This window comes from Vicia villosa, linkage group LG1 (genome assembly GCF_029867415.1).
Source record: "Vicia villosa cultivar HV-30 ecotype Madison, WI linkage group LG1, Vvil1.0, whole genome shotgun sequence".
NCBI lineage: Eukaryota > Viridiplantae > Streptophyta > Magnoliopsida > Fabales > Fabaceae > Vicia > Vicia villosa.
This window is the reverse complement of record NC_081180.1, coordinates 39,678,116-39,689,163: the sequence shown is the minus strand read 5'-3', so window position 1 is coordinate 39,689,163 and position 11,048 is coordinate 39,678,116.

The following is an 11,048-nucleotide window of genomic DNA, read 5'->3' as shown; positions in this document are numbered from 1 at the left end:
TATGTAGACAGAAGAAAGACATGATCACCGTAGCAATGGTGATGACCATAAGAAAACACGTTTCCCACCGCTTTGCCATTTTGTCGGGGAAGAAGAAAGGATGGATTATGAAGTAGAAATTTGAGAGATGAATTAGAATTTGATGTGAGATTTTTAAGAGAAAATGAGAGGTATTTATAGAATGGAAAGAAGGATAGAGACGTTGGGGAATGATGTGATTCCGTACAAAAGGAAAATTTGATTGGAAGTAAGATTTGAAAGAAAGTGTATGATAGTGTTGGGAAAAAGAGAGATGTAGAGAATAAAGTTAGGATTTGATTTTTTGGAAAAGAGTTTTGAAAAGATTTTTGAAAATAATGGGATATAATACAAAAATTAGTGGGAAACAAAAGATAATAATAATAATACTTATTACCAGAACAGTCTGAGTTTCCTGATTCTGCGCCTGCAAAAAGATTTAACTCTGTACCAATTGTGTCAGTACTATTTATCTGTAAATAAATAAATAGCATGTGTGAAGTAATAAACAGTATTTGGCGTTTGCGTAAGAATAACTTCAACTGCAAGCCAAATTACTGTATAAGAAAAATTCTAAAAACTAAGTATTTCATATGTCAGGATATTTGTTGAAATAAAAATCCATGATTATATGAGACTCTTAATTTCCAGATTGGAGTTTTCTTGAAAAAAGATGCGGGCAAATTTTGGGGTATAACAGTTGCCCCTATTCAATCTTCTTAAACCTGAAGAGATTGTCTAAAATCTGAAGGTAGAAGATGATTGAATATTTAGATGCCCTGAAAATTTGCACTTACCTTGATCATAAGAGATGTTGGAAGTTGCATTTGAATGTCGTCTGCGAAATGTTGTTGGCAGATTGAAACATTACCTGAGATGGGCTTTCAGATGCCACCTGGAAAATGTGTTGAGGGTTTGTTCATTAGAATGAATCCATTGATTATATCTTGATGAAGGATTTGAAAGTCTTTATGTTGACTATTTCGGAACCGTCCAAGGTTACCGCTTTAAGTCTAGGAGGATGATTGCTACGGAACTTGTCCAAAGTTTTTCCGCTTTAGATTTTGATCATTGTGGAACCGTCTGAGGTATCAGCTTTAGATCTTTGATGTTAGATCGTTCTTGAACCGTCTGAGGTATCGACTTTAGATCTGCAATGTTAGATCGTTCTGGAACCGTCTGAGGTATCGACTTTAGATATGCAATGTTAGATCATTCTGGAACCGTCTGAGGTATCAACTTTAGATCTGCGATGTTAGATCGTTCTGGAACCGTCTGAGGTATCAACTTTAGATCGGCGATGTTAGATCGTTCTGGAACCGTCTGAGGTATCAACTTTAGATCTGCAATGTTAGATCGTTCTGGAACCGTCTGAGGTATCAACTTTAGATCTGTGATGCTAGATCGTTCTGGAACCGTCTGAGGTATCAACTTTAGATCTGCAATGTTAGATCGTTCTGGAACCGTCTGAGGTATCGACTTTGATCTGTAATGTTAGATCGTTCTGGAACCGTCTGAGGTATCGACTTAGATCTGTGATGTCTATTTTTGAGTTGATAAGTGATCAGAATGAATCTTTGGCTTGATTATATCTGAGAGAACCGTTCATGGAATTCAGGTGAACACTGCATGTGATTGATAACATCTTTGTTGAAGATATCCGTCTACCTGAAAAATCAAGTTAGTGATATGCAATGTTTATGATGTATGTAAATGTGAGATATTCCCGGAGAAATATGCATGTGATGTTGTGTATGAATATGCGCATGATGCATGACGTATGATGTATGATGTATGATGTATGATGTATGAATGTATGAATGTATGAATGTATGAATGTGAATATGAATGTGTGATGTATGAATATGATGTCAAGCTTCTATTTGGGAAAATAAATTTCCGCCAGTCATCTGGATATGACTATATTGTGATTGATGATCTTTTGTCTTGTTTGAGTACCCTCGGCTGGGGAAATTCTTTGAGAACCATGGTACTCTGTTGAAGGATCTTTGACTATCACTTGGGAATGAAAGGTAGCTGGAAGTTCTGATGCCCTTTCAAATGGGAATGAGGAAGATGCATAATCCTCCGATGCACTATCTGACCAAGTCCGGGTGCGGGGATCACACCTTCTGAAGATAGCAATCTGGAACAACCCTGCTGGGGGATAAGACTTCTTTTGAAGAGAAAATCTTTTTGAGGAATTTGCTGAGAAATGTTTCTCTTGGGGATTTTCTTCTGATGGGATGATGTCCAGATAATTGGGACATTTCCTGAATGTTATTCCTGTTTTTCCTGGTAAACATCAATCATATTCAAATGCACATATTCATTCAAAATTATCATTGGGACGTTTACGTATTCAAAACAGAAAAAGTGAAAATAGTGATTTTGAGCCTAAGCTGCATTGATTTTTTGAAAAAGAGCCATGATAGGCTGATTCGCACAGGGAGACAACAATCCTAGAAGTAGGAAATTGTCAGAAAGCTTTGGAAAATATTTATGAAGATAAATAGCTATGTGAAAATGATCCAGTCAAGTTTCAATTCTGCTATTGCCAATCTGTCTTCGAGCATCTCATCCCCCACTTGTTGGAAGAAAGTGATTGGACTGATCGGTGTCTTTGAGGTGTTGAATCTTGATGGTAAGTAGGCAGTTGAACGGAACATAGTTGTATGCTTCATTCCCTAACTTTTGCCTAGGCTGCCCTTTCAGGTTTTCAGCCTACCGGGATAGTATTCGTTTAGTCTCTAATTTTTTCCTGGACCGCCCTTTCGGGTTCTCAATCCACCGAGACGCTCATTTTTTGCCTAAGTTGCCCTTTCAGGTTTTCAACTTAGCGAGCTGTTTTTTTTCTTTTTAAGCGAAGTATTTTTTGACTATGTCAGCATTCACAGGGTGTGGGAAATCCTCACCATCCATGGTGGTAAGCAACATGGCGCCGCCGGAGAATATTTTCTTGATTATGAATGGTCCCTCGTAGGTGGGAGTCCATTTGCCTCTGGGATCACCTTGTGGTAAGATGATGCGTTTGACAACCAAGCCACCAAGTTGGTATGCTTGACTTTTGACTTTTTTGTTGAAGGCTTTGATCATACGCTTTTGGTATAGCTGACCATGACAAATAGCTGCGAGCCTTTTCTCATCAATCAAGTTTATCTGGTCCAACCGTGTTTGAATCCAATCGTCTTTGTCTAGATTGGCTTCTTTCATAATCCTTAGGGAAGGAATCTGAATTTCAATTGGAAGAACTGCCTCCATACCATAGACTAAGGAGAATGGAGTTGCCCCTGTTGAAGTACGCGCAGATGTGCGATAACCATGAAGAGCAAAAGGCAACATCTCATGCCAGTCTTTGTAGGTTACTGTCATTTTTTGTATGATTTTCTTGATGTTCTTGTTGGCAGCTTCCACCGCGTCGTTCATCTTTGGTCGATATGGAGAAGAATTATGATGTTTGATCTTGAACTGTGTGCAAAGTTCAGTAATCATTCTGTTGTTTAGATTTGTGCCATTGTCCGTGATAATCCGTTCAGGGATGCCGTACCGACAAATGAGATTGTATTTGATGAACTGGGCCACCACATTCTTGGTAACAGAAGCAAATGAAACTGCTTCTACCCACTTTGTGAAGTAGCAATAGCGACCAGGATAAAGCGATGTCCGTTGGAGGCAGTAGGTTTGATTTCACCAATCATATCAATACCCCACATTGCAAAAGGCCAAGGAGCCGTCAGGATGCTTAATGGAACTGGAGGTACATGTACTTTGTCAGCGTATATCTAGCATTTGTGACATGTTCGGGAGTGATGATGGCAGTCTGTTTCCACGGTAGACCAGTAATAACCTGCTCTCAGGATCTTTTTAGCCATTGTATGTCCACTGGAATGAGTACCGAAGGCACCATTGTGTATTTCTTCCATGATCTGTTCTGCTTCCTCCTTGTTTACACAGCGAAGTAAAGTCGAGTCATGGTTGCGTTTGTATAGGGTTCCATTGCTTAGAAAAAATTTGGCAGCAAATCTCCTTAGAAACTTTCTGTCGTTAATGGATGCCCCTTCAGGGTACTCCTGAGCTTCGAGATATCTTTTTACTTCATGGAACCATGGTTTTTCTTTTGTTCCCTCGGTATTGATCTCATTGCAATAGGATGGTTCATCTTGCCTGTAAATGGTGATCATAGGCGCCTCGTTGTCCCACCTGACTTTGAACATGGATGACATGGTAGCTAAAGGATCAGCTAGTTGATTTTCCTCGCGTGGGATGTGTTCGAAAGTGATTTCTTCGAAGTAAGGAATCAAACTCAGCACATATTCTTTGTAAGGAATTAGATTTGGGTGCTTCGTGTCCCATTCCCCTTTGACTTGGTAGATTACCAAGGCCGAGTCTCCGTAGACTTCCAGGAATTTGATTCTTAGATCGATTGCAGCTTTGAGACCCAGAATACATGCTTCGTATTCGGCTATATTGTTAGTGCAATTGAAGCATAATCTGGCAGTGAATGGTGTATAACCTCCTGCAAGGGAAATGATCACAGCTCCGATGCCATTGCCAAGTGCATTAGAAGCTCCGTCAAAAACCATAGTCCACCGGGATCCTGGCTCGGGTCCTTCTTCTGGTCCTGGTTGTTTGTAGTCATTGACTAGCATAATGTCTTCGTCTGGGAAGTCAAAGTTCAATGCTTGATAATCATCTACTGCTTGATGAGCCAGATGATCAGCTACCACACTTCCTTTGATTGCTTTTTGTGAAGTGTATTGAATGTCATATTCTGTTAAGATCATTTGCCATCTCGCTATTCTTCCAGAGAGAGCAGGTTTTTCGAACACGTATTTGATGGGATCCATCTTGGAGATTAGGAAAGTGGTGTGATTTAGCATGTACTGTCTTAGTCGGCGAGCCGCCCAAGCTAAGGCACAACAAGTTTTTTCGAGTTGTGAGTATCTTGTTTCACAATCGGCAAACTTTTTGCTAAGATAGTAGATTGCGTGCTCCTTTCGGCCGGATTCGTCATGTTGTCCTAGTACACACCCCATTGAGTCTTCTAACACAGTTAGGTACATTATCAGAGGTCTGCCTTCCACAGGTGGCAACAAGATTGGAGGTTTTTGGAGATATTCTTTGATTTTGTCAAAGGCTAACTGGAATTTGTCATTCCACCTTTCCACTTGATCTTTCTTCAACAGTTTGAAGATCGGCATACAAGTAGTAGTCATGTGGGCAATAAATCGGGCGATGTAATTTAGACGTCCCAAGAATCCTCTGACTTGTTTCTCGGTACGAGGTATAGGCATTTCTTGAATGGCTTTAACCTTGGCGGGATCAACCTCAATACCTTTGCTGCTGACGATGAAACCTAAGAGTTTGCCGGATCTTACTCCAAAGGTACACTTATTTGGGTTCAGTCGCAACTTGTATTTCTTGAGTCTGTCAAACAACTTGTGTAAATGACCCAGATGTTCTTCCTCGGTGTTGGATTTTGCAATCATGTCATCGACATACACCTCTATTTCTTGATGAATCATATCATGAAATAGCGCTACCATTGCACGTTGATAGGTTGCTCCTGCGTTTTTCAGACCAAAGGGCATTACTTTGTAACAAAAGGTTCCCCAGGGTGTTGTGAAGGTTGTTTTTTCCATGTCTTCGGGTGCCATCTTGATTTGATTGTACCCTGAGAATCCGTCCATAAAGGAGAATACCTTGCATTGTGCGGTATTGTCAACCAGTACATCGATATGTGGTAAAAGGAAATCATCTTTGGGGCTTGCCCGGTTCAGATCTCTGTAGTCCACGCACATTCTGACTTTCCCGTCTTTTTTAGGTACAGGCACGATGTTAGCTATCCAAGGAGGATAACTTACAACTTTTAGGAATCCGGCATTGAACTGTTTTTCAACCTCGTCTTTGATCTTTTTTGACATATCAGGCCTGCTCCTTCGTAGTTTCTGTTTGACTGGAGTGCTACCTTCTTTGATTGGCAGGCGATGAACTACAATGTCCGTGTCAAGGCCTGGCATATCTTCATAGGGCCAGGCGAATATCTCGACGTAGTCTCGCAGCATTTGAATCAGTCTTTGCTTGATGCTGTGTTCTAAATCAGCCCCTATTTTGACTTCTTTCTTTTCTTCGTTGCTGCCCAAGTTGATGACCTCAATTGGCTCATCGTGAGGCTGTATGGCCTTGTCTTCTTGTTCTAGCAGCCTTGCAAGTTCTCTTGGCACTTCACAATCTTCCTCACTTTTGTCCTCAGTTTGGTAGATCGGACTTTCAAAGTCATGACGGGCAATAGCAGAATCGTTGTTGACTGGATCCAGAGTGTATGTGAATCTGCATGTTAGTTATGTGAGTGTGTGTGAAGAAAAAACATAGCTATTTGAAAGCGAAGAAAGAAAGAAAAAGGATCACAAAATTTAAATATGCAAGCGTCCCATGATTTTATTGAATGCACATGATCATGATATGATAAGCCCTTATAGAAGGACCAGTGTGCTAAGGCACACGGCTTTCAAGCTCATGGTTCGATTGTTCAGGAACCATTTTTATCTTTGCACAATATACACAAAGAGAACAGGAAATGGCATTTACTCCTGGTCAAAGGAGATCACATCCTCAGCTTTCCAGTTATTCAATCCACTGTTGTGAGCAGGGAGTATCCAGCTGTTCCAGTTGCAGTTGTCTTCTTCATCTTCCACAGCATTGATTTCATTAGTGGGAAAATGAGCCGGTGATCGTTCGGGATAAGGGATATACTCTGCTGGATACGAGAGCCCAGGCTGAGATATCTCTGTTGGCTGAGCGAGATGCTCGATAAGGCCGTCCCATGTGTCGCGGGCGAAAAACCGTTTTGTTCCTCTTTTTTGTGGATGAGACACCTGATGCCTTCTTTGGGCTCGAGTGCTCAAAAAATGATTTTTCTTTTGTATCGACCAAACTTTTTATTATTTCCAAAGGAGGAAAAGGAAAAAAGCTGCAATAACCTAAAAGTGGGGGGAGATCTTGGGTAAGAGGGTTGGTTATACGAAGGGAAGGTATTAGCACCCAACGTATCTGTAGTACTCTACAGGGTTCTTTATTGTTTTTTATTCTATGCTACGGTGAAGGTTCTGTTGTGAAATAGGTGGGACCTAAGGTGTTTGTTTGATTATGCTCGCAAAGATCATCGCGATCCTCTGCATACATATCCCTTAGAGGGAATCAGAGCATCTGTAGCTCGGGGTCTACGGGTGCTAAGGTTTGAATGGTTTTTTTTTGTTTTGTTTTGCTCGCCAAGGATCGACCTTGTGCCTACGTATTCTCAAAGGGATGTTGAGAAAGTCAGAGCAATCGTAGTTCCCACTTATGCTAGTGGAAGCAAAGGAAAATAGACAAATGTCGTCTAAATGCTAGATGTATCTAATCTATATCATCACATACATCTGTTTGATTTTGTTTGAAAATCTTTTCATTATAAGCCCGGGGCCATGCCACTTAGGGTGCTTAGAATGATAAAGATGTTTTTGTTTAACCAGCCTTGTGGCAAAAGTTTCAATGAAGTCAGCCTTGTGACAAAAACTTTGATTAATCAGCCAGCCTTGTGGCAAAAGTTTCAATGAAGTCAGCCTTGTGACAAAAACTTTGATTAATCATCCAGTACGGTGGTAAAACAGTTTGATTGATTAGCCAGCCTTGTGGCAAAAAGAAAGTTGGATTGATTAGCCAGCCTTGTGGCAAAAAAGTTTGATTGATTGATTGATTGTTTGTGATGATATAAAAGAGATACTCCTAGCATAGAGATGAAAAATGTCTAATCTCCTAGGGTATTTGATTTGGATATTGGGGATGCTTATAAGAAGCCCGTGGGTCCTTGTACGAAGCCCAAGAGGAGGCTATCCGAGGGTCCTTGCATTGTAAGCCCAAGAGGAGGCTATGGGAGGGACAATCCAGGGTCCTTGCATTGTAAGCCCAAGAGGAGGCTATGGGAGGGTCACTCGTTTGTACAAAGCCCAAGGGGAGGCATGGTATAGTTGGTTTGAGCTCTTAGAGCGATTTCACCGGGAAACCATACTCTATGTCCTAACCTAAACTAGTGGAGATTCTTTGCACGAAGCCCAATAGGAGGCTATGGGGAACCTAGTGTTGTACTAAGTTGAACAAATATATAACACAATCACAAGTATGAACAAGTACGAACAAACATGAACAAGTACATGAACAAATATGAACAGTTATACATATATGACAAAGTGTGTGTATATAATGGAGTTTATGAAGGAAATATACCTGTAAGCATGCTCCATTTGTATATATAGGGGCTCGGGACTCATACTCGAGGAGAGGTCCACTTGAATTTATTCAAAGCTATGTAAACAGGTATTTACAAAGGGGCTTGGGACTTATACCTACATGGAGGCCCATGGTATTTTTGGGAAGATTTAAAGAAACCTTCATTTTTGGTTTGTTATTCAAAGTTAAAAATCAAACTGATCGAGATATGTACAAAAGGCGTACAATGAAATACCTAATTTCATGTACTAGAGTGGGTATGTACGAAAGGGCTCGGGACTTATACCTACATGGAGGCCCATGTTTTATTTACAAAACATGGTTGACTGTTTTATTTACAGACGCGAAGTTTCGCTTTTGAAAAACTGTTTAAAAGTTGTTTGAAAGAGTTTTCTGTACAAAGAAAAACTGTATAAAAGGAGTGGGTCTTATACTCTCTAATATTCGAGAGGCCCCACTTCGTTTTGAAAATCAATTGATCAATTAAAAAGATTTAATCAAAAGTTTTCTTTGAGAATCAAAAAGAAATGGTTTATCGTTTTTGAAAAGAATCGCGATCGCTTGTTTTAAAACGATTTGATTTTGACAAAAGTCAACTTAATTAAGTTAAAACAAGTTTTAATGCTTAATTAAGACCTAAATGATTATGGTTTGATCACAAAAAATATTTACAAGTGATTAGGTTAAAAAAATTAAATGAAAAAACAATATTTAAAGTATTAAAAATACTTAAAAATAAGTCATTTTAAACCTAAATAAAAACATATTAAATAAATATTTTTTGATGATTTTTTTTGATATTGTCAAAATAGGTATATTAAATAAGAAGTGTGTAAAAAATGAAGAAAAAATAATGAATTTTGATTGGTTAAATTAATTGATGAAGTTTGTTAAAAAATGAAAGAAAACAAGTGGTAAAAAATTGGTTTTGTCTCCACTAGGGCTTGAACCCACGCCCTCTCTCTCACAACTCAAAACACTTGCCAACTGAGCTGCGCGCGCAGCTTGTAATATACATGCTTCTATTGAATTATATTTTAAACTTAGCATTTGAAATTTCCAAACCAAAACTGGCGCCAAGAACACACCTTCAACTGATTTTCAAAAATCTTCAAAACTGTGTTGTTTTGATTAATCAAAGGGTCCATCTCACTCGGTTTTTCACGAGGAACATGATGATGACCTTTAATTTCATTTATTTTCACTCTAAGGGGGTCAATTTTCGCATGAACATGAAGAACCCTAAAACTGAATTTGATCGTGAAATCGTGTATGTGCAAGTTATGATGCAATTGATTGAGGGTTAATGATCCTCATGTGTGCAGAAATGAGATGGTATGTTCATATTTCATTTATGATGCGTGGAGAGTAGAGTTTGAAGTTCAAGTGCACTTACCTCAAAAACGGCCAAACTGAGAATTGGATTTTGATCTGGAGGTGTTACAGATGCTTTGTATCAATCTGAATAGCTTCTATGATGATTATGGAAGGTGTCTGGATGTCTGGAACAAGTTGAATTCATCTGAGCATAGTCATGGGACCCGATCTGCAGTTGCTTGGAGTGAGGATCGAATCTGATGATGGAGGTGTTTCAGGTCATGGATGATGATTGGTATAGCTCATATATGATATATGGAATGTGTTTGAAGCATTAGTTTGGACAGAAATGAGCTTGTGTGGATTTTGGCATGATAAGGCTCATTTGATATTCATATGGAGGTTGAAAAGTGAATCTGAGTTTTGGGGTGATTTGGGGTGTGTGAGTGGTTCAAACACATCCCATATGATGTTTATGAGTTGTTAGAACCATCATTTTGGCCATAACTTCAATGATTTGGAGGTTGAGTTTTCTACCTCTTTGAAAACTATGAAACTTGTAATTCAAGAAAGAAGAGAGAAAACCTATAATTGTGAGGTTTTGGTGTGAATTGAAGAGTGATTTGCACCTCTATTTATAGGCCAAAGTTTCTGAATACAAAGCTCTTGCAAGTTGATCAAGAATGATGATTTGGCTTAAGAGATAAAATGGAATCTTTCACATTAAATGCAAATGGTTAAAGTAACTAAACCATGGTTATTTTGGCCAAGCTTCTTATCTCTTTCCTATCTGATCTTAAACCAGAAAATATCTCTCAATCATTGCTTTGGTGTGTCATCACTTGAATTATAGGTCATGTAGTCTTGAAACTTAGTGAAAAATGGTGAAAATTCAAGTGAAAATGATCACTAAATGCATAATTCAAAACCATAGCTATGCTCCATATTTTTTCATGCTCTTGGACATTTTGGAAAGCTCATATTACACACTTCAAAACCCTAGTTGAAAGTTTCTTCAAGATCCTTAAGGAAGTGGGTGAAAAAGATCCATGAACTTTGAAGAAAATGAAGTTTTAAGTGAAATTTTCATAAGATACCAACTTTGAAGCTCCATATCTCTTAAATGGTTGATCTTATGAAAAAAAATTATATGTGTCAAAGTTGTTTATTGGATCAAAATCTACAACTTTCATGTTGGAAGTTTTTTTCAGTTTGTAGGTGAAATTTTGAGAAATTCCCTTTCAAAGTTTGGAAAAAACCATGAAAAACACTTAGAAATTTTTCTAAGTATGAAAAGTCAAACTTTTGACTTTTTGATTCTTGATTGATTTTCTTGATTTCTTGATCAAATGACTTCTCATATCATATATTGATGATTTAAAACTTCAAAAGTCATGGTTGACCAAAATTCCCAAAAGTCAATGGTGATCTTGTACAGTTGACTTTTT